The sequence below is a fragment of the Vanellus vanellus genome (genome assembly GCF_965231255.1).
Source record: "Vanellus vanellus genome assembly, chromosome: 4".
Lineage (NCBI taxonomy): Eukaryota > Metazoa > Chordata > Aves > Charadriiformes > Charadriidae > Vanellus > Vanellus vanellus.
Genome location: NC_138909.1, coordinates 30,814,183 through 30,838,434, shown reverse-complemented (window position 1 = coordinate 30,838,434; position 24,252 = coordinate 30,814,183).

The window sequence follows — 24,252 nt, the reverse complement described above, 5'->3', positions numbered from 1 at the left end:
TTATAAAGTGATTTATAAAACAGGTGAAGGTTTTATGCAGAGAAAAAGTTCTTGTACTTTTGACGATACAAATCATTTAGGCATATATGATCACATGGCTTCAAAACAGGTTAGCACCCAACCTGTAATTCAGTGTATAGCATCACTTTAAAAAGTCTTTAATTAGCAAGCATATGGAAAGCCAAGATAAACTAGTTTCATATTCAGAAATCCAAATTCTTTGTAAATGCAGTGTAACGTGTGTCATAATTACATATATATCTATTCAGTAGAAGATCCGTTGAGGGGGAAAACTGATCCTGAAAGTGGTAATCAGCCAAACTGGAAGTCTGAGCAGTAAAAAATACTTTTCTTAAAAAGCAGTTCAAAGACATTTTAGTCTGAACGACCTGAGGAACATTTCACTGGAGTGCTGAGTTTCCACCACAATTAATCCCAATTTGTAAGACCAAAGTTCAGGCAAAACTTCAGCTGAGGTAAGACACTGCACGATTACCAAGAATGGCCAGCTCGGCACACTCAGCTGACGGAAGAGCCTCCGCACTCTGTAACAGAAACTGGTTTTCAGAAAATGTCTCTCCAGTGAAGCCACGTAGCACAACCTTAGATTAAGCTGAGGGACACAGAGAGCATTTCAAGCTCCGAGCACGTTCACGGCATGAGCATTTCTTGCGTGCGTAGGACTAGCCTGCTGCCCAAGTGGGCGAACCCAGTGTTCGGTCACTATGGACTTTGGGAAATCATGGCACCACTATGCCTGTAAGGAAGCTGTCGTGGTTTAGCCTCAGCCAGCAACAGAGAACCACGCAGCCGCTCACTCGACTCCCACAGCCGTGGGAAAAATCAGCAGAAAAGGGCAAAACTCGTGGATTGAAATATTATAATTTAACAGAACAGACAAAGGGAAAAAGAAAGAAAGAAAAACAATAACACCGGTAAAGGAATACAAGAACGCGATTACAGTACCGCCGCGAAGCGCACCGACCGGACCCGCACCGCCGCGACCCGCCCCCGAGTGGCGACTGACTCCCCCGCCCCGGCTAGCTCCTTTTATAGCGGGGCATGGGTCACGTGGTATGGAATACGTGCCTCCCCTGCCGGCTCCTTGGGGAAATTAACCCCATCCTTGCCGGAACCAGGACATTATCCACCCCTTATTCCATACCCTCTATGTCATGCCCAGATCTTTCAGTTCCCATAGTCTATGAGCCATCCCTTAAAAAATGTCCATTAAGCTCACGTAGTCCATGACGGTAGGCTCCAGCAGTGAGAACAGTCTCTCAGGGCACATAAGATGATGTGTAGTGCTGAACTGGTGGGTGCTGTATTTGAAGCTCGTGACTGGGGAATGCAATACAGTCCATGCCCATGGTCCACAGGTTGAAGATGTCGATCTCAAGGAAAATTGCTGGGCGCCAGATACTGAGATCAGTTCTTATTACATCATAAAATTATTCACTGGCTATTCTCACCCAAAATCAAATCCCCATGAGGTACACATCGGACTTCCCCATCCTCTCGCATCACCCACCAAGTGCACCCGGGTCCTTGTGCAAAAGCAATCCCACGGATGGGTTTGCCTTTGCCTGAGGCAGGGCTAACCCAGACTGTCTTTCCTAACATATTCTTCATATGCACTACAGGGACTTTATCCCCTTCTACTGTACGTGGAAGTTTTGATTGGGCAGGGCCAGCTCGATTGGCAGATCCCCTGGTGTTAACTAACCAGGTGGCTTTTGCTAAATGGGTATCCCAATGTTTGAAGGTCCCACCCCCCATGGCTCTCAGGGTAGTCTTTAGCAGTCCATTATATCGTTCTATCTTACCCGAGGCTGGTGCGTGATAAGGAATGTGATATACCCACTCAATGCCATGCTCTTTGGCCCAGGTGTCTATAAGGCTGTTTCGGAAGTGAGTCCCGTTGTCCGACTCAATTCGTTCTGGGGTGCCATGTCGCCACAGGATTTGCTTTTCAAGGCCCAGGATAGTGTTACGGGTGGTGGCATGGGGCACAAGGTATGTTTCCAGCCATCCAGTGGTTGCTTCCACCATTGTGAGCACGTGGCGCTTGCCTTGGCGAGTTTGTGGGAGTGTGATATAATCAATCTGCCAGGCCTCCCCATATTTATATTTTAGCCATCGTCCTCCGTACCAAAGAGGCTTTAACCGCTTGGCTTGCTTAATGGCAGCACACGTTTCACATTCGTGGATAACCTGTGCAATAGTGTCCATGGTCAAGTCCACCCCTCGGTCACGAGCCCATCTATATGTTGCATCTCTTCCTTGATGGCCTGAGGCATCGTGGGCCCACCGAGCTATGAATAGTTCACCCTTACGTTGCCAGTCCAGATCCACCTCAGCCACTTCAATTTTAGCAGCCTGATCTACCTGCTGGTTGTTTTGATGTTCCTCAGTGGCCCGATTCTTGGGGACGTGGGCATCTACATGACGTACTTTCACAACCAGATTCTCAATCCGGGCAGCTGTATCTTGCCACAGTTCAGCAGCCCAGATGGGCTTACCTCTGCGCTGCCAGTTGTTCTGCTTCCACTGCTGTAACCACCCCCACAGAGCACTTGCCACCATCCATGAATCAGTATAGAGGTAAAGTACCGGCCATTTCTCTCGCTCAGCAATGTCCAAAGCCAGCTGGATGGCTTTTACCTCTGCAAACTGACTCGACTCACCTTGTCCTTCAGTGGCTTCTGCAACTCGTCGTGTCGGATTCCACACAGCAGCCTTCCACTTTCGATGCTTTCCCACAATTCGGCAGGACCCATCAGTGAACAGGGCATGTTTCTTCTCATTTTCTGGCAGTTCATTATACGGTGGGGCCTCTTCTGCACGCGTCACCTCTTCCTCTAGTGATATTCCGAAATCTTTGCCTTCTGGCCAGTCCATGATCACTTCCAGTATGCCTGGACGACTGGGGTTTCCCATTCGAGTTCGCTGGGTGATCAGTGCAATCCACTTACTCCACATAGCATCAGTTGCATGATGTGTGGCAGGGACCCTTTCTTTGAACATCCAGCCCAGCACTGGCAGTCGAGGTGCTAAGAGGAGCTGTGCTTCAGTGCCAACCACCTCCGAAGCAGCTCGAACCCCCTCGTATGCTGCCAATATCTCCTTTTCTGTTGGGGTATAGCGGGCTTCGGATCCTCTGTATCCCCGACTCCAGAACCCCAGGGGTCGACCTCGAGTCTCCCCTGGTGCTTTTTGCCAGAGGCTCCAGGTAGGGCCATTCTCCCCGGCTGCAGTGTAGAGCACATTTTTAATGTCTTGTCCTGCCCTGACTGGCCCCAGCGCTACTGCATGAACTATTTCCTGCTTAATTTGTTCGAAAGCTTGTCGTTGCTCAGGACCCCACTTAAAATCATTCTTTTTCCGCGTCACTTGATATAGAGGGCTCACAATCAGACTGTAATTTGGAATATGCATCCTCCAAAAACCCACAACACCTAAGAAAGCTTGTGTTTCCTTTTTACTAGTCGGTGGGGACATAGCTGCTATTTTATTGATCACATCCATTGGGATCTGACGGCGTCCATCTTGCCACTTTATTCCTAAAAATTGTATCTCCTGTGCAGGTCCCTTAACCTTACTTCGTTTTATGGCAAAGCCAGCTTTCAGAAGGATTTGAACTATTTTATTCCCTTTCTCAAAAACTTCTTCTGCTGTGTCGCCCCATACAATGATGTCATCAATGTACTGCAAATGTTCTGGAGCTTCACCCTGTTCCAGTGTGGTCTGGATCAGTCCATGACAAATGGTGGGGCTGTGTTTCCACCCCTGGGGCAGTCGATTCCAGGTGTACTGGATGCCCTTCCAAGTGAAAGCAAACTGTGGCCTGCACTCTGCCGCCAAAGGGATTGAGAAGAATGCATTGGCGATATCAATCGTTGCATACCACTTGGCTGCCTTCGACTCCAGTTCGTATTGAAGCTCTAGCATGTCTGGCACAGCAGCGCTCAGCGGTGGTGTGACTTCATTCAGGCCACGATAATCCACTGTTAGCCTCCACTCTCCATTAGATTTTCGCACTGGCCATATGGGACTATTAAAGGGTGAGCGAGTCTTGCTAATCACTCCTTGAGTCTCTAGTTGACGAATCAACTTATGGATGGGAATCACAGAGTCTCGGTTAGTACGATATTGCCCTCGATGCACCGTTGTGGTAGCAATCGGCACCTGTTGTTCTTTGACCCTCAACAACCCTACCACAGAGGGGTCCTCTGAGAGACCAGGCAAGGTGGATAACTGTTCAATTTCTTCTGTCTCCAAGGCAGCTATGCCAAAAGCCCACCGATATCCTTTTGGGTCCTTGAAGTATCCTCTCCTGAGATAGTCTATGCCAAGGATGCATGGAGCCTCTGGGCCAGTCACAATGGGATGCTTTTGCCACTCATTTCCAGTTAAGCTTACTTCAGCTTCCAGTACAGTCAACTCTTGGGATCCCCCTGTCACTCCAGAAATACAAATGGGTTCTGCTCCTCTGTAATTTGATGGTATTAAGGTGCATTGTGCACCAGTGTCCACCAGAGCCTTATACTCCTGTGGCTCAGATGTGCCAGGCCATCGAATCCACACAGTCCAATAAACCCGGTTGTCCCTTTCCCCCACCTGGCTGGAGGCAGGGCCCCTCTAATCCTGATCATAGTATACGTTACTCACTTGTTGCAAAAATGATTTGGAAGTCCCTTCAAGAGGATCGGAGGTTAGATCAGGCCTTCCATTCTGTCTGGGGAACTGTCTGCTGGAAACAGGAGCTGCACTTTTTCTGGAGGGATCCCCTTTTGTGTTTGTTCTTCCTTGCAGCTCACGTACCCGTGTCCGTAGTGCTGAGGTAGGTTGTCCATCCCACCTCCTCATGTCCTCTCCGTGGTCACGCAGGTAAAACCACAGGGTGCCTCGTTGTGTGTACCCCCTATACTCTTCCTCTTGAGTAGGGAAACGCCTGCTCCTAATAGCTGAGATGCTGGCCTGTACAGGTGGGGAGTAGGACATACTCTCTTCAAGTTGCTGGACCTTCTGGGACAGTTTCTCCACAGCTGAAACGAGGGGGGAAGATAGGCTTTCTTCATATTGACGGAGTCGTCCAGCCACCTCATCCCCCGTTGGTCCCTCTTCACCTCTCCATTCCATCACTGCCAAGGAGTTGGCATATGATGATGGTGCGCTCCGTACAAACTTCCGCCATATGGGCCTTGTGCACTGGACTTCATCAGGATCTGTGGGTAACTGCGCATTATCTGGGTCAAAGTAAATCATCTCTCGTACGGCTAATTCCCTTAGGTACTGGATACCTTTTTCCATGGTGGTCCACTTGCTTGGACGACATACAACATCTTCACTGAAAGGATACCTTTCCCTTACACCTGCCAGGAGTCGCCTCCAGAGGCTGAGGGCTTGTGTCTTTTTCCCAATTGCCTTGTCAATGCCTGCCTCCCTAGACAAGGATCCCAGCTGCTTAGCTTCCCTGCCCTCTAATTCCAAGCTACTGGCCCCGTTATCCCAGCATCGGAGCAGCCAGGTGACAATGTGCTCACCAGGAAGTCGACTGAAATCTTTTCGCATATCTCGCAGCTCACTCAGGGATAGGGATCGGGTTATTACCTCTGGTTCTGTCTCTTCCTCCTGTTCCTTTGATGGCCCTGGTTCATCATCATACTTTACTATGCGAACTGATTTCTTGGTGTATTTCTTCTTCTGTATAGGAGCAACTGATACTGGCACAGGTTGGTTGTCCGGTTCAGCTGCAGTGCCTGCCACTGGGGTTTGAGTGGCTGCATTGCCTGTTACTGGGGTTTGAGTAGCCACAGTGCCTGCCACTGGAGTTCGAGTAGCCTCATTGTCTGCCACCAGAGTTGGAGTAGGCATAGTGCCTGCCACTGGAGTTGGAGTAGGCTCCTTGTCTGCCACCGGGGTTGGAGTAGCCTCCTTGTCTGCTGGTCTGGCTTTCCCCTGAGGGTCCTGCATAGTACTGAGCAGTGTTTGGTAGATACTGGCCAGGGCCCAACACAGTGCCATAAGTTGTGCCTCTCTGGAATAGCCACAGCATTTTCCTTTGAAATATTCTATTACTTTATCAGGGTCCTGTAGTTGTTCAAGGGTGAAGTCCCAAACCATTGGAGGTGAGAAGTTCTCTAGATACCTGCCCATGTTCTCCCACATCCCATGCCACCCCTGACTATCTGGCCTTGGGACAGATTTCTGAGTGGTAGTCTTAAACAGCTGTTTTACCCTAAAAGAGACTTGAAAAACATTCAGGAGACATAGCAATAGGAACACGCTGGTTTGAGCATCCCAAGGATATTCAAAATTCTCAAGAGGTGTTATACCTGGCCCAAAGGAGAAAAAGGAGGCAAAAGAGCTGGGGAAAGTATCTCCCCCTGTTTCTCCCATAGATTGGGTGTGATTATTGATAACTTCTGAGAGACGGGAACCAAGGTATGGACAGGACAGCAATACTACATAGAAACCCCAACAAAGCCACTTGAATAGTGATGTTACCATATCATAAGCTGATATTGCACAGGACAGCAAAATTATAGTCCTGATCCCTCTCCCTGAGATAACAAACAGCATCACAGGGAGTACATACAGCATATAAGAATTTACATAACACAGCCATGTAAACAAATGAAGCAACATTATAACGGGCAACTATTTAACTAATAGGAGAAATACATATAAGAAATCCGTTTTAACAAGCTCTGGTCAGATCTGTTGTTATTACAACCCTTCGAGTCCCTGTTCGGGCGCCAAAAAGGACTGTCGTGGTTTGGCCTCAGCCAGCAACAGAGAACCACGCAGCCGCTCACTCGACTCCCACAGCCGTGGGAAAAATCAGCAGAAAAGGGCAAAACTCGTGGGTTAAAATATTATAATTTAACAGAACAGACAAAGGGAAAAAGAAAGAAAAGAAAGAAAGAAAAACAATAACACCGGTAAAGGAATACAAGAACGCGATTACAGTACCGCCGCGAAGCGCACCGACCGGACCCGCACCGCCGCGACCCGCCCCCGAGTGGCGACTGACTCCCCCGCCCCGGCTAGCTCCTTTTATAGCGGGGCATGGGTCACGTGGTATGGAATACGTGCCTCCCCTGCCGGCTCCTTGGGGAAATTAACCCCATCCTTGCCGGAACCAGGACAGAAGCGAAAGGACCGGGAAAGTTACAGAACAGGACCGTTTCTTAGTACTAAAAAGAAGGCAAGAAAAAGATGAAGTAAACAAAACAGATGGTTAGTCTTTATATTAGGCACATCACATTATATGTACAGCACTTCTTCTCTTCCAAAAAATTTCAGAAATCATCCATATAGCAAATGTGATTTTAAAAAGATATATTGGCGTGTCATCATTCTAGATGCTCAAAAAATTCTTACAAGTATGAAAGTATTTTGGGTGATGAGTTAAAGCATTTTAACACATAGGAGTTAAACTTCTCATTTTTCATTCTCTCAGATTATACTTTCAAGTTACTGAAGTACTTTAAAGCACTTGTATTGCAACGTTTATGACACTGCGGTTTTTCTACAATATTACACTACTTCTTTGAGTGGCATACATTTTACACCAAGATGTAATTTAAGCAAATGGAAGGATTTCTATTTTAGGTGTAGTGTGTAGCTGGTGCCTCACCTGCTTTGCTGAAATGGAGGGACTAAAGCAGCAAGCTGCAATTCATTTTCTTCATAAAAAAAAAAAACAAACTACATAGAAGAAATCTTTATGTCCCAACTGATTACAAAAGCCTATTTAATGAAATGCAGATTTTTGAAGACTCAGAGGTACTGTAATGTTTGCAATATTTAAGAATCATTAAGTACAATAGCGGCAGTAGCTCTATTACACATTTTATAGTCTTCTCAGTGTATATTTATTTTCTACATCAACTTTTGCTCTTTTACAATATTGTTCTAATAATTCAGCATCTAAGCAATGCCACACTTCAACAGACTGAAGTTAGCAGGACATTTTTCTGGAAACAGGAAAAAGAAGTTTCTGGCAAAAAGCCTACCTCATCTACATGAATTATAAGTGGTTTAAAATAATTTGCTGTCTCTAGGTCTCTCTAACCTTGCAAGGAATTTTTTAAGCATTTCAGAAGCAAATTTACATAACTGCAATAAAAGTTTCAAATTGTGGATTTGTACTTCCCAAAGTACCTTTTTGCCATTAACTTTTGGTTTTAATGGCAATAAGAAATGAAGCCTTTGTTCTAGCTATTTCAAATCACAGCATCTCCATGCAGTTCTTTAGATTAAAATATTCATTAGCTAAGTGAAGTCACAATATGGAGGTGATTTAAAGGCAACAGAAAGCAAGTCTAAGCTTGACCAGCTTGTAGGAAGTATCCCCAAGGTGGACCCTGACCAGGACAGGTGCTAATTCAGAATTCGTAGCTAACCATGTTGTGAGGGTATCATGCTGCTCCCTGGAGCTGAGGACAGCTGAATTGAATGCACTGTTCACCCCCGGCAGACATATGGCTGTCAGAGGTCCAGAATCTACTTCAACAGCTAGAAGCATGAGTTTTGGATAAATGAATTTCTTTTAAAAACTCCGTAAATCGTATCACATTTCCAAGACCACAGCTGGTCGTAAAGTTTAGATCTAGATTTTTGACCTTTGATGTCTGTCTTTCTCAAACCTTTCGAATAGAAATGACCTTCCATTACAATCAGGACCTAAATCTTCCCAGAGTTTGAGGTTGTTCAGTTATGCCAGTCAATAAAAGTGTTTTCTGTTTAAAACCAAAATCATTTTTAGGCTATATATTGTGTCATGACGTTTGACAAGAAAAAGAAAAAAAGCTTAAGTACCTGTACATCGATGTCTACGGTAGTTCTGATGGCAGGAAGTATTGAACAAAATATATTTCCCACTGCAAACAAGCGCATTTCTGTACAAAGCTAAATGTTTTCATTTGACCTATGTGCCTGTTATGACAGTAAACATTATCGAGTGTACCACGGACAGAGTGGAAATAATGGGATAATTTTTGCTGAAAAAGGACTTATGGCAAAAAAAAGAACTAAATGACTAAGCAATTAAATGTTGACTTAAGGCAAGTGCAATCCAGTAGTAAGAGTAATCAGCAACTTTGGGACAGCTACTGCACAGCAATTCTATCTGTAACAACTGTTTCTAGATGGTGAAATGCTCTTGATTTATGTTACGTTTTAAGTTCCTAAATAGTGATAATTATGGCATCCATCTCACACAGAAGATAATCCACATTAATGACATGACAATCATTAATGCTCCACACATAATAAAAAAAGAGAGTAATTTCTGTTAAGGTACTTAACATTACTTAATAATCCTCCCAAGAACACATTTCAGTCACTTTATCCTTGCAAATCCATAAGATTATTTAAGTTTTTTTTCTGTCATTTTAAAACACGTCCATTGTGGATTCCTGCTTTAGCATGGCACTCGGCGTATTTAAAAAAAAAAGAAAATAATCCTATGAAACGTCATTCCTCTGTGTGAGAAAGTTTTAGGACATGAAAAATAGTTAAGAAAAATTATGGGTCTTGATAAGCTGAAAAAAATGTTTGCTAGATCTTAAATTGAAGATTTTCCCATGGTCCAAAAGTCTAAGACTTTAACTAAAACTACCCTGGATTCAAAGATTAAATTAGTAATTTTTAAGAGAGGCATAATGATTAACAGTATTATATTGTACATGTACTTGAAAATACCCAGAAAAATCCAAAATCTACTGGGTGGGTGTATCACATGGGAGAGCTCACATTTGAACTTCCGAATTATAAACAGTTCTGATTTTGATGTTCAGTTGTTACCATTAAAAGTAATAAGACAGCAAATTCCTAAACATAACGTGGATGACTACCAAGGTATCTTGTGCTTTGCAACACACCTTTTAATCAAGTTTACTTATATCTCCTTTCCCACAACCTTTTCATGGCTCGGTTTCACTTTCAAAGTCTAGGTATTAATAAAACATATGACAAACCTCCCTTTCAGAGAGCTTTATCAAGCATCTTAAAAATAATAGTACAAACCATTCCTGGGCATTAAAATACAGTTTGTGGTCCTTGTCAGTCTTTGCTGAGACGGACATCAGTTCTGGCACTAGAAAATCACAGTGACTAATTGCGCAGATATGAAAGATGAACTGTCTGGATTTTTTTAAATAATGGGGTTTTTCCCCTATCTGCCCATCAAAAGCAGTTGATAGGGAGAAAACATCAAGTTCCTAAACACAGAATTGACACTTTCAAGACTAAAAAGTAGACAAGTTTCTGGATACATGAGGATTTTTTGTTTCTTAGGCTTTCTCAAAAGTCTGTCTCTTTTTGCCAAACAACTCTTATCACTCTAATAAAAGGCGCCTATAAATCTGCCTGTGTGCTTAGGCCACCACAACTACAATAAAAATACCTGAAGAGGAAATAAAGGAAAACGAGGACTGAAGAATTTCTTTTCCAGCTTTCAGAACCTAGTCGTTTCCCCCTCTTTTCACTAATTAAAAATAGTTATTACACAATTTTCACTTGGTAGTTGGTTCTTCAGTGAAGTAGTAGAAAGTACTTCTGGTTTCCTAGCATGATTTCCCAGCTGTTATAGGGGGCAGGACAAGAACATTATTGGAGTCACAAAGAGATGGCTGCTCAGAATACTCCCTGCTCCGTTCCCCCCCCTCCCATTTGAACTGCACATTTCATCAAACGGGACAGCCCTTCAAGTAACTCTAGGCTAACAGCTGTGTCTGTCAATGGCTTGTTGCTACCCTGACACTGAACATTTTACCATGTTAATCAAAGGTCCTAAACTTTTCAACTTACTGTTACAAACATAAGGAAACTCTCGTATAATTCTCTTTTTCATTCCTTCTCCTCCTCTCAGCCTTCCTTTGCCTAATCTTATTCCTGTTCTTTTTTCTTTGCCTCTTACTCCGTTTAAACTAATCTGCTCTCTCATCACTTGCCCTGCGCTGGGTTTTGTGTTTGGTTTTTTTTTTTTCTTTTCTAGTAATTCATGTTCCTCCCTTCCAGCCCTTACTTCTGCAGGGAGATAAGATATATGTGAATACATAAAGAAAAATTCTGGTTTCATTGAAGTTGATAACACAGCTACCACTGACATTAGCACAGCCAGGATTTTAGTTGTGTACTGACATTTGATATGAAAGTTGCAAATAGTTTTCCTCCTTGTTTGTGATAAACGCATGTGGATTTTTGATAAAAAAAATAAGCTCAGGAAAGTTAAACTGCACACCCTATTGAGCAAGGCAAAAATGGTCTCGTATCCTCACGTAATATGCAGCAGTAGGAGCCATGAGACACATTTCTGAATGTATTATGATTTAGAAATGACATACCTCTAACCTTTTGCAGCTGTAGTCCCTTTAGTCCTTCTCTGAAGGGACCACACCTCTCACGTGCTCTCTCCTTCCTCTGTGTCCAGTCAGGTAACAGCAAACTATCCCTAATTCCTGGCTGCTGAAGTGGGTGCTACATAGACCAAGAGCCATTATAAAACTGTTTTGCCTGTACCTGCGTCACCATCTCATGGCCCCAGGTATTTTTTGTTGTTGATTTCTTTGCTGGTTTTATAACTATGAGTTATTTATCATTTTAGTTACTAAATGCCTTTCATTACAAGTACATAAATACGGCCCAATCTCACTCATTAAAATTTAAGTTAAGATGTAATCCTCTCATCTTTTGAGTCACTCTAGATTCCTGCTGGTGAAACAGTGCACTATTTGGGACTTTCTTTTTCAGTGTTAACAACAGAATTCTTTTCACTCTTCTGTCACTCTACTACCTTTCCTCTAGCAGGAATATCCTGACATGGATAGCATGAAGTGTTCTGTCCTTACAGACTGTTACTTTATTCAAACAGCTGTTACTCATGCACTAAAAATAAGGCGGATGATAGAAAAAGACTTTGCGAAGCTATATATCAGGACGAAAGTTTTATAGCTTTAGTATTGCTTACAAATCAATTCCTCTGAGTTGGGCTACCATTAGCAGCTTTTAAGATTGCCTAGAGCTGTGTCATTCACTGCCGTTTTGACACATTAATGCATTAATGGTGTGTGCACGCTGACATAACTTCTCCGAAGTACTATTACAGTAATTACTAGGAGTCTTCAATATGACATGCAAAGTTAAGAAAGGTGACAAAAGAGTATGCAGATACTCAGACACTCTTAAAACATTCATTCAACATTGACAGTGTGTAATTAAGAAACTACAAAAACATTGAGACAAGGATTGTCTGCTATGTATACTGTCAGAGAAAACAAGCACGAATGAAAAAGGCAATTATGTGACAATGATGGCCAACAGCATCAAACAATTCTGTTTCAGTAAAAAGAGGTTAAGAGAATCAGAGTAAAAAATACTGGGTTTACTCACTTCAGTTCTTTCACAGACAAAAATGTTAAAATCTCATTAGTGTTTTGTAAAAAGGATGCAAATTTTTGAAGCCGTTTAGGAGGCAGCAGATGGTAGTAATGAATCCTGAGTCTGTGTTTAGAACCTTTGAAACTCGGAACAAAATGCCTTTCTGGATTTCTTCAGTTATCACAGATGTCTCCTATAGTAAATTAGTCAGAGCATGGAACGTTATCTGGAAAACAGATCTTTGCCATTACAAGCCATTTTGTTTTATTCTTTCTCAATCAGGTTTATTTTTCCTAAGGTAAGTATTATTCTGAATTAAAAATGCTGAACGTTACTTCCTCTTTTCATCTAAAAACACTCTTCCATCCCCCACATAAATAAGTCTAATAAACTGGTTCAATGGACCAAGTACCTTAATATCAAAATTCCTCAGCTGTCCCTCCTTCACTTGGAACTAGGTATCATCAGTATCTTGACAACTTATTGCCTCTTGGTCGGCTGACCGACGTGCTATACAGGACTAATTCCTTGGAAAACATCTTCATGATGATGTGCGACGGCTGGGATTACAGTAAGCAAACAAGTCTGGAGTGTTTCTGGCTTAAGGCTACACACGGGTATCCTTGGGATTCTAATGCCTTCATAGTAAATTTAAACATCACGCTTAAGATGATGAAATCACTGTTCTTCGAGATAACATGGTTTCAGAAAATTTCTGTAGGTTGTCCACTCTTGGTATGCACATGAAAATAAATATACAACTATGTGGTACTAATTCAAAAAATTAATTTTTCTAAAAGCCATTCAATACATTTGAATTATCCAGGGAGGCCGATTTTTTTGCTTGCGTGTAAGTAACGAGGTTGAGAGTGGTCTTAAGCTTTTCACAAGGTTTATTTTGTTGTTGAAACATGTACCGAACACTTCACTTCCTGCCTAAGACCCAGCTGTAACAGTCTACTATTTCTTTCACAGCCCAGACCCCAAATGCCAAGTCAAGAAATAACCTTCCTTAAACTCACTTGACACTTGTACTATAACCATTTTCTGCAGGTAAATAGTTAACTCTTTTAGGAAAACATTTTCAAATCAAGCTAAGTTGGTGTTTTGCAAGAACAAGAGCTGATTAAGGACATCAACACTTGGCTGTTAATTGTTTACAGCCATAAACTATTTCTATATTTAGCCATAGACACATTTTAAATCACTGCAGTTTATTTTATAATCTGAAATGAACAGCAAGAATACGGGTGATATTTTAACTGATTCATAAATATTTAAAAGTCTGCTGATTTTCAATCATATCTTTCTGCAATCTGTTTTTCATAAATACTGAATTTAGTGACAGGTTATTTTCAGTAAAATAGCACAATTATCATTCTTCTAGAACAACAGTTAGCACAGAAAATCTTTAAGACTAGGAAGTTCCTTAGTATGATTTATTACCTCAAAGGTACTAATGTATTTCAGAAACATGCTAGAGCTGTATTTCTGTTGTTCCTATTAAGGAATTCTAGCTTCCAGCTTGTCAGTTTTATATATGTCTCTTCATATGTCTCATGTTTTTCATTGTTGTCATAAGGACAAAGCGAATTTGACAGCAATATTTACTTCTATCTGCTAAGGCAAGAATATTTGAACCCTGATTAGGAAGGAAAGCAACTAAAAAGAGATTGGTTTAATAAATGGTACACTGTTTAAAAAAAAAAATCCCAGAGAGCCTTTTGCGGGGCGGGGGAAGGTTTTCCCTTTGTTCTTTACGGCATACAGAAATTTTACCTTTAAATGTAAGCTAATTCTATAGAAAAAATTTTACCTGTTAGGAATAACCAGCCAGTTTAGTAAAATTAAGCAATGCTACACATCAGCCATGATATGAGCAACATTCAAACACTACACGTGAATATATAAATACATACATCTATAAATATAGATGTTTTATTAGCCATCCCCTTCTCCCACCAGAACTGGGTGCTTTTAAATAACCAGATATTGGAAGCAGAAGAAGATATCCAGTGGTATTTCTCTACCAATTAAATGCTTTGTAGCTACATCCAGTACACTCAGTTCTCTGACAAAATGGAAACAGATTCTAACGTAATGCACTGTAACAGTACAGTATTGGCTATTGCTCTTCACCGGCTGAATATGGGCTGTACTCAGCATTCAGCCTTTGTGGAAGGACCCATTTGTAATCCTTTCACTAGTCCCATAAACAAAACTGCTTTCAAGAAAGAATGAATATTTGAATGTCATAAATATATTCTGTTTGCGGGCCTACCATTCCCTGGAACTAAACCAGCAAAAGTAAAAACCTGCAAAGTGCTCTTTACAACTTCACAAAATCTATTTAAGAAATTTTCCTGGTGACATCATGCTGTGATGACAGAGACATATAATATAGAGTTAGAAATAATATTTCTGTATGTCAATGGCAACTTCATAGGTATATTCTCCTGAAAACAAATCAAAGCTCCTCTGGGGGAAAAAAAAAAAAAAAAAAAGGTATGTTCAGGACAATTGAAAAACAACTGGCCAAAACATGAAAACACTTGGTTACCCCAAATTAAGTTGCTTTCTTAAGAGACACAATTGAAGGAGAACCTAAAGTTACTTAATTACAGCAGACTATTTAGAAATCATAAGAAGTTCCTTCTAGACAGGAAGTCAAAGATATAAAATGAAAATTATGTATAGCTTAGTACAACATCACAGAAGAATTAACTCCTTTCTTAACTCAGATGTGAAGATTTAGGTTAAAGCAAATCCAGCTGATAGGAGGTAAGATAGCCATGTGTGTCATGCTCACGTTTTGATTTCTTTTAACTTAGAGAAGGAGAAAAGAAAATGTATCAGAAAAAATGAGGTTGTATCCAAGTTCAGTTGAATTACTTAAAGTTTGAAAAGCCAAAATGAAAGAAAAGCCTTTGAATTTTACAGCATCAAAATACATCAAAATGAACAGAAGCATTTCTCACCTAGAAAGATACAGATATTGCGTTCAATTAGAAACATAGAAAGCAATTCCAACACATGTCGGATGAGAATAAACAAATATAGAAACAGAGATTAAAGATTTACATATGCATTTTATACTGTCGATTATGATCAAAGGCTGCAGTGTTTGGGAACAGATGATCCCAATTACTTTACTACGGTAGTGAGGTTTTTCAAGTATGTTTAAAAGTAACAAACGACATTGCATAGAAACAGATAATTTTAAAATTTTAAAAACAATTTTAGACAATCTAATGTAAAAAGTGTTTATAGATGAATTAACCTGTCCTGTATGAATGAAAAACAGAGTTTCAACTCTACACATTTAAGAGGGATTCAGATGTATCACTTCTGGAGTTAGGACAAGTGCCTTTGTTTAGATTTCTCTCTTTCGACAATAGCAATTTCTTTTTAACACAATTTTAAGAGCTATATCATGAAGCACTCTTTCCTATAGCACATCATAAATCTTCACAACAGCCAGGATGTGGGTCACTATCTAGACTACTTGCTCCGTGAGGGCTAAGACATATGAACTGCACACAGATAAACATGTTTTTTAATTTTCATATTATGTATTCTGACATCACAGAACATAAACCTTTGACATACAAATCCATCTATCAGGCTCTAATCTAAAACTGGAGCCACGGCAATAGAAAGCATGGTTCATTCCACGTCTAGCAACACTTTGTTTCACAAGAATAAATCTCAAATCGGTACAAACTATTGGGAAGGTCTAGAGCCACTACTAAAAGAATCCCCAGAAGAAAATGGGGAAAGGAAAGGGTATATTACAGAGTTTCTTTGCCTATATAAAGTAAACACAAGAAACTTGAGCAATACATGGTCTCTCTGGGAAGCTTCTTTGCAGAAGTAAGACAATTATGTAATGCCTAATGTACTGCATTCCTCTTTCATACAGATTTCATAAGTATGTAACAAAATAAACAGAAGGAATGAAGCAACAGCCTGGGGAAAATCAGTACAAAGAGCTCATTTCACATGCAAAAACAATAATGAGGAAAGATCAGTTACTGCAGTTCTAATAACAAACAACAGATCACCCATAACAAACTTAAATAACACTATGTTTCAGGTGAACAATCCACACCAGGGAGTGGAATTTTCCTCCTGCTCCCCTACATTGTCATTTCACTCTGGAAGTACAAAGGAAACTCAACAGCATCTTGATCTTCTGCATAGTATTTTCTTGCTGCGTATGGGCGTTGCAGTGATACAGAATGACTGCAGTGGTCCCCAAGGCTCCCCCCTTTGTCAGCCAACACGCACCGGGACGCTGGTAGCATATTTGCAACAAACAGGGTTCTTAGCACTAAAAGATAATGAGAATAACTTTGAAGAGGTCTGTGTGGATACAGTCTAAAGGTGTAGTGAATAAAATTGACGTATCTTTGCACCTTTCTATCTGATCATTTTACTGAAATACAACTCAGCAGGAGCTGAGAATAGGGGAGTATTTGCCTAAGATTTCTGGGAAGACCAAAACAGTTTGTGACCGTGGAAATCTAAGTTATATACACAGATTTTCTGCCACACTCCCTCCCCTGCCTATTTTTTATTCTATACCTACAAGGAAAACAATGTTATCTATCTCAGTTCTCATAGTTGTTTCATTGTTGATCCCATGCAAATTTAATGTCAGAACAGTAGCTACGGCAACAGATAATTTTTTTCATATTAAAAAATGAGGAAGGAGAGTTTACAAACTTGAGGTGGATGATAGAGTTTTGCCTTCTTATCTCCAAAACCAGTTGAACAAATTCCCTAACTATATGTTTAGAAAAAGCAATTCTAGGTAAAATTTAAAAAATTTAAAAAAAATAGTATATTTTATATGTTTCACATACCAAAGTCTTGATTCAACTTCAGACAAATCAAATCTCTCTAAAAGTGGCCAGAGAAACAAAAGATGTAATTTGTACTAACACACAGATGCCGTGCACTGTACCTTTCAAACACATTTGTTGTAAATCATATTATTAAGCACATAGGTTTGGGGTTGGTTTTTTTTTTTTTAATGGATATGTGAAGCTAGTGCAAGCTTCATGGTGCTAACACATATGTCCTCTACCTGAAGTAACATGACAGGAACCAAGAATCGTTTGTCAGGCTACAGTATAACTGCAATAGAAGCAACCACTGAAAGAACACGGACTGGGCAGAGTCTGCTTAACAAATCATCTTGCTTATATGTATATGACCATCCACATTTTCACCTTTGCATATGCCTATCCACATGATGGCCACAGAAACCTGGCTTCTGAGAATCCCAAGTATCACATAGGATCAGTGGCAGCTTTTTCTGTGGAATCAATCGGTACTAAAATATCCCAAGTCATCAGTAGCTTAACTTCTGCATTAGCTTCAGTAGCTTATTCTTTAAAGCAAATAAATTGGGGTTACAGCTAATTTTAGACAATCAAAATTCATCTATTTTGCAAAAGAGCTTGTACTGTTACACTGTACTTTACTGAACTATATCAAAATTTATCATTATAGCCCAATAGTTGGAACAAAATGAAACAAAGGTTCCTAAACAAAGGCTCCCGAATACCCAGGGTATATTTCTACCTTTAATTTCAGACATTCAATAAAGTTTTCTTCCTTTTATCTTTGCACATCCTTGCTTACAGCCATCTTTTCCACCTCTATGTGAAATATCAGCTCATATAAAAGCCATAGTTGCTTAAGAATAGGAAATAGATCCAAAAATGAAGTTAGACGTAAAGATGCATAGGCGTGCACGCATAGAATTGAAAATATAGCTTCCTAGTTGTAGTTTCTAATTCACCTGTGGCTAAGAAGCAACAGACAAAACTGTGTTCCAGTCAACCTCTTTGTGATTTCATATATGAAATACCAGCGTGTGAATCTGGGTAAATTACATATATGTGATTACTGTATAGAACATACGACAAGTATCTGTATATACAAATGAAACCCCAAATATTGAACGTACCAAACAAAAAAGACATACACACTCACATACATGTTTTCTCATGCACCCAAATACAACCCTTGGGATAGACTTTCACTGATGTGTCTACCGCTGAGAAACCATGAAGCTAACTAAAATTCAACATAGATGCAAACTGCATCTTTGTGACCAAAATGTCACCCTGTCTGTTCAGAAAAAAACATGAATACGACTTCTCTAGATCACAAAACAAATGGTGTTATATGACTGAGCATGGATAAAATAACTTAAGAATGCATTTGAGATATGGGAGAATTGAAATATTTCATATAATTGGGTGCCAAGAGATCCTGAAAATTCACATGAAAACAATAACCACTTAAATAATTGTCCTAATCAAATTTTTTCTGTCTACTTTTTTAAAGGTCAGAAACACAATGTTTTCTTTCTTTTGGAAGACATCGACCTCTCAGAGTTGTAAATGAAAGAAAAGTTACCTGCGATTTTACATGTCAAACTTATATGTTAATTGCCACATAGTCAAGCATTACCAGCAGACCCTAAATATTTGATGATTTGCTAGGCCTCCATCGAAATGTTGAAGTCGCATTAGACGACAGATTGTGTATAAATGTACATAAGAATAAGACTCCTGCATTAGGAGGGAGGATCATTCATAAATCTTGCATGAATATATCTGAGTCTTTCTGGAGATCAGGATGGAGAGGTGACAGGTCTGTGACAGCAGCCAGGCTATGCTAAGTGCTGAGCTACTCAGCATGAGCAGTCTGGGGCACACGGAGAAGGCACGGAACGGGTCGAACCGCCACCTGCACAAGGAAGAAGCTCCCGATGAATTTAGGAACAAACAGAATTAAGCAGTAACATCTGAGCAAAGATTTTGCTGGACTGTAATTTTGAAATCAGGTGCTTTCATTTTAGCCAAGCCGTCCTTAGATGCCTCAATCCTTCAGTGGACCTAGCCCTTACAGATGTATGCACGGTCTGCTATGATTATCCTGCCTTTGATTAAGAGAAAGAGACAAAGTAGCTCAAGTCCTAATTATTTTTTAAGTCTTTTTTTAGGAATCTTTTCAAAGATCATTAACGCATTTTCTCAGTACTGGGCATGACAATTAGACAGAGTATTTCAATAGTTAATCAACCAGTGTAAAATAGTAACGAATCAAATTCACATATAATTCCACTCAGACTCTCATAGCAGAGTTTAATTGAGCTTTAAGTGATTTGAAACACTTCAGTCGGTTCCTTTCATAAAAGTAAATTTCACCCGTTCTGAATTCTTATGTAAGCGTGCTTTTTAAAAATGCCACACTTAAAAAACATTATTTCCACTGGCAATTGTTTACAGCTTTGTATGAAAGATATGTAATCAGGACAGTTTTTATTCTCTAGTATTTCACGAGGTGTGAGCATTCTCATAGGTTTTTCTACCAAAATATCAATGGAAATGTAAGATGAAAGTATGAATGAATATATGCAAAATAAAATGTCTCTTCTGGTGTACATCAATTTTAGTTTGCTGTTGCACCTACCAGAAAGGTTTTCCTGTACGTTCGTAAAAGACTGGGTTTTGAACTTTTAAACAAAAGATCATTTATTTCAAAAAGTCCAAAATCTTAAGATAAGAAAACATTTCTTCCCTATATTATATACTAATCTCTTTAATATAATGGGAATTTCTGAATAAACACTGTAAGAAGTGGTTCTTTATGAAAAAAGTACATGATATAATTGATGAGATTTCTATATGTGGAATGAAGAAATTCTAGGTGTAAGAAAATGTCTTTGGACATAATGAAACTGAAGCTTCTCCAATTTTCTATACCACAGATTGTATGAAAATTCCCCATATTCATGTTACAGTAATACTCGTATTAAAGGTGTGCCTTTAATTAATTCTGGGGAGAAAAAAAAACAGCTTTCAATTCAAGAAGCCAATTAAGTATACATAGAAAAATATATTTATCACAGTTTTAGGCTACAAATAAATGACACTATATTCAGGATAGAAAATGCTCCCATTGGACTACATGATTTGTTAACTCAATAACATAGATAACTACTTTCATTTCCTTGCTGAAAGATATTCCAATACCTTTTCCCTAGAACACCCAAACTTAGCTAAGTGAATTATTCCAGTACCTGTGGAACACAGTATAGTAACGCAATACATCTTTAGAAATGTATAGGCCTGCTGTAAAGGCATATACAAATGTATAGGCCAGCACGTAAGGAATGTAACCTTCAGATTCACGAAGTTTCTCAGTTGCTGAAAATGTTGTCTAATTAGTTTCATGACTCTCTATAACAACACTGTAATAATCTGAAAAAGAACCTCTGCTGCGTACTAGGAGTTGTTAAAAGAAAAAGTATACCTTTACATTATTAAGATTGTTTTGTACTGTATGTAGTAGCTGACTGCCAAACACAGGTTAATTAGAATACACACTTCTCTGGATGTGGGTGCATAGAATGACATGGGGATGCAAGTACCTCAGTGCTAACTCTCAAGGAGGTTCACATGTCACTCCCTATTTTCCATTTACACGAACCTAATTACCAAATCTGATATTGAAGAAATAATCAGACATCTGGTAAATTGAAGGCATGACGGCATTATTATATAGAAGCTACAATTCTGCTAAAATCTGTATTACTAGCTTTTAAGAAGCAAACAATTATTTACAACCCTGAAAAAAACATATTAATATTTATGATATTATAAATCTCCATGAAAGCCAGTGCTTACTTATAGAGAAAAAAAAATTATAGGTTTTTAGGACATCTAATCATTTTGCCAAAATCTGAAAAATCTCATGGAATGCATACTACAGCATCTGAGTCGTCAGCCTCATCTTCATGAGTACATCATAAACACTGCTATGTAATTTATGTATTCCAGTATGCCAAGCCATAATAAGGTTTTGACATCAGGAAAATATTTTGGGAGGAACTACAAATGGACTGAAATATAGATTGCTTCACACTCATTTAAAAGGTTCTGCTTATTTTTTTTAAGAAGTTCAAATGATGCATTGCTCAGATGAGATTTGAAATTTGGTGGAGAGTACATCCTACAAACAGAAAAGCACATTTTTCCTTACCAGATTAAACACCAGTCAAGCACAGCTGAGGGGAAGCAATTATAAACCACCATCCCCTTCATTGATTTGGATTATTCAGGCAAAATTTTGACAAGTCTGCCAAACTGCCCCATAAACATAATAATTCTTACATGGATTCCTCTAAGCACTGAGTAGAAATAGTATCATAACACCTACAGACACCGCCCAAGAAAGCCAAAGAAATTGTGGTAATCAGATACCAAATCTATCTGAGGAAGCTGAAGGTCCAGTGCTCCATATGTCCCCTCAGAGTACGAAAAGTAAAACACTACCTCATGCTAACTCCCAAGGACATTCGTGTGTCAACCCCTATTTGCCAGACTACTTGTCCTCTGACATGTGAGACATTTGATGTATAATTATCTAATAGAACTGCTATCCAAAAAGTCATCTCCCACATACTGTAGGTGACACCGGTTAAATTAAATGACACAAAACAATTTTAAAAGTACACTTTATTATGTGTACTATTCCATTAAAATTTAATCAAAATACCCTGTCGTATACAGATTCTCAGCGCGTGCTAGACAGCAGTCAATCTCTTCGTCACCTGGAAAAGAAATGCTTCAGATTTGAAACAGAAATACAAATTTGTAAAAGGAGTACTCAACACCTGCGCATAGATAAAGACCAGAACAACGACTCGGATTAGAAGTTATCTTTCAGACGCAGAAAAAAAATAAATCTGACAGTTCAGAAAAATCCCCAAAATTCTGACAAATAAAGATTTGGATTTGATGACTATGTTTTTTAAGAAAAGAATTTGCCTGAAAGTTACATGTAGAAAGCACAGATTATTCTCCGGAAGCTGAGGATGAAAAAAAAAAAAAGCTCATAAATACAAAATACAACAAAGGGGAAAATAAAAAGATCATTAATGAGAGCAAAAAACCTGGGTAGGTTGGTTTTGTTTTTTTTTTCTACAATAAGGTGGCTACCATTACAGATGCTTCATGTAACAACTGCACAAATGTCAAGAAAGTTGACCCGTAAGAATGTTCTAGAGAGCCAAAAAATAACTAATATGACTGCATATTCTCTTACAACAATTAAAATATGTCAGAGGAAATGAATTAGAAATATTGAAAAAACTTATACAAAACCAGAAACTTAAGAACTAATAACAATTAAGACCTGGTATTTGCACAAATAACTACGACTTCAGAATGACATCCTGGTAAATAATAACAGATTTCGTCAGACTTGGTTTTAATCTGGCCAAATTTCATACTGAAAATCATCTATAGATAATAAGCACAGAATGTGAAGAACTATTAGAGAGTCTCTTTTCAGAATTTAATCGTACTGTCGATGAAAAATTTGTTCTGCTGTAACAAGGAGTGAAAGTTAGTAAACCAGTAAAGAAAAAGAACTAAACTTAATAGCTTGTATCAAATGGATAGGTACTTTTTGAATAAATGGAAACTGTGATTAAAAAGCAGTATGTAGGAAGGAAAATGGAGAATGTAATTGCCATAATACAGCACGTCAGTGGTCCATCTAGTCCAGCATTCTGTCTTCAGAAACGTGCATAAAAAATGCTTAATGAAGCAAACAGGACATGTATAAATCATCAGCTGCCTTCAGCAAATGCTTCATGAACTCAGAGCTGACGTTACATCAATAGTGTTTTAAAAGGGCATACGCAGACCAATCTTGAACTACTCTTAAAGAAAAAAATAAAAGTGTTCAATTCTGCAATTATCTTTTCTGCAAAATTCATATTGTGCTTCTTTTTGTATTTTGGGCAGAAGTGTATTCCCTACCACTCCTTGGTATTCAGGTTGAATCTACTGATGTATATTAATATATTTTGTCAGCCTATTTTTTAAAAGCTTGTCTTGTGATAATTTAGAAACATAACAAATTACAGATGTAGGGCTACTGCAGCGTCACATGAATTGCTTGTTCATGAAGGCTGCGATTACTTTCTGCTTTCTCATGAATATTTCTTATTTCTATACCAGTAATTCAAATAGTCCTCTTTTTGTTCTAGTCTCTTCTGAACACACACCCCTAATTTATGAAATAGAGGGAATAGTTTATGAACTAACATGCAGTTAATGAATCATAATAAAAATCATCTTGTAGAAAATGACTAAACGCAAAGATTACCACAAACACACAAGATCCGACTGACTTACTGGATTCCAGTGCCAGAAGCCAGAGAAAGGGAAAAACTGCAGGATTATAGTGATAGACAGTTCAATTAGAGCGAAGTCAAAGTAACAAAATTTGTCAAAATACAAAAGTTCCGAGTCTGAAACCAACCTATTGGGTCAAAGGGATAGAGCAGCAGAACCGCACAATGATTCATCAGAAGCTCATTTCAACATGGTGACACTCAACAAATCTGTGCAAGGGATGGTATGATAAAGGGCACATGCCCTGTCCTTCCTTACCCTCACATCCCCAGGGGCCCGGCCCTGAAAGCTGCACTGAACCTTTCAGAGTTACCACCTTCTATCCATGATCTGATGCGTGTTCGCAGACTCACCTCTGATTTGGGGATGTTCTTCACTTTGTAGACTAACTAGTTGCTTGGCTTTCATGGTTTGGTTGTAGACCCCTACTTAGGGTCTGCAAACTAATACAGATGGGGTCTGCTTTAAAGTCTATTTAATACTGAAATATTTATTTCTAATGGTAACAACAGTATAATTTCTGACTAGCTGTTATGGGAGTGCCTCTGACACCAGCATAGAAAAAACATAATCTAAAGAATGATTTAGCACTAAACCGTAAGAAGGAATTGCAAATATGCAGGGCAACAGA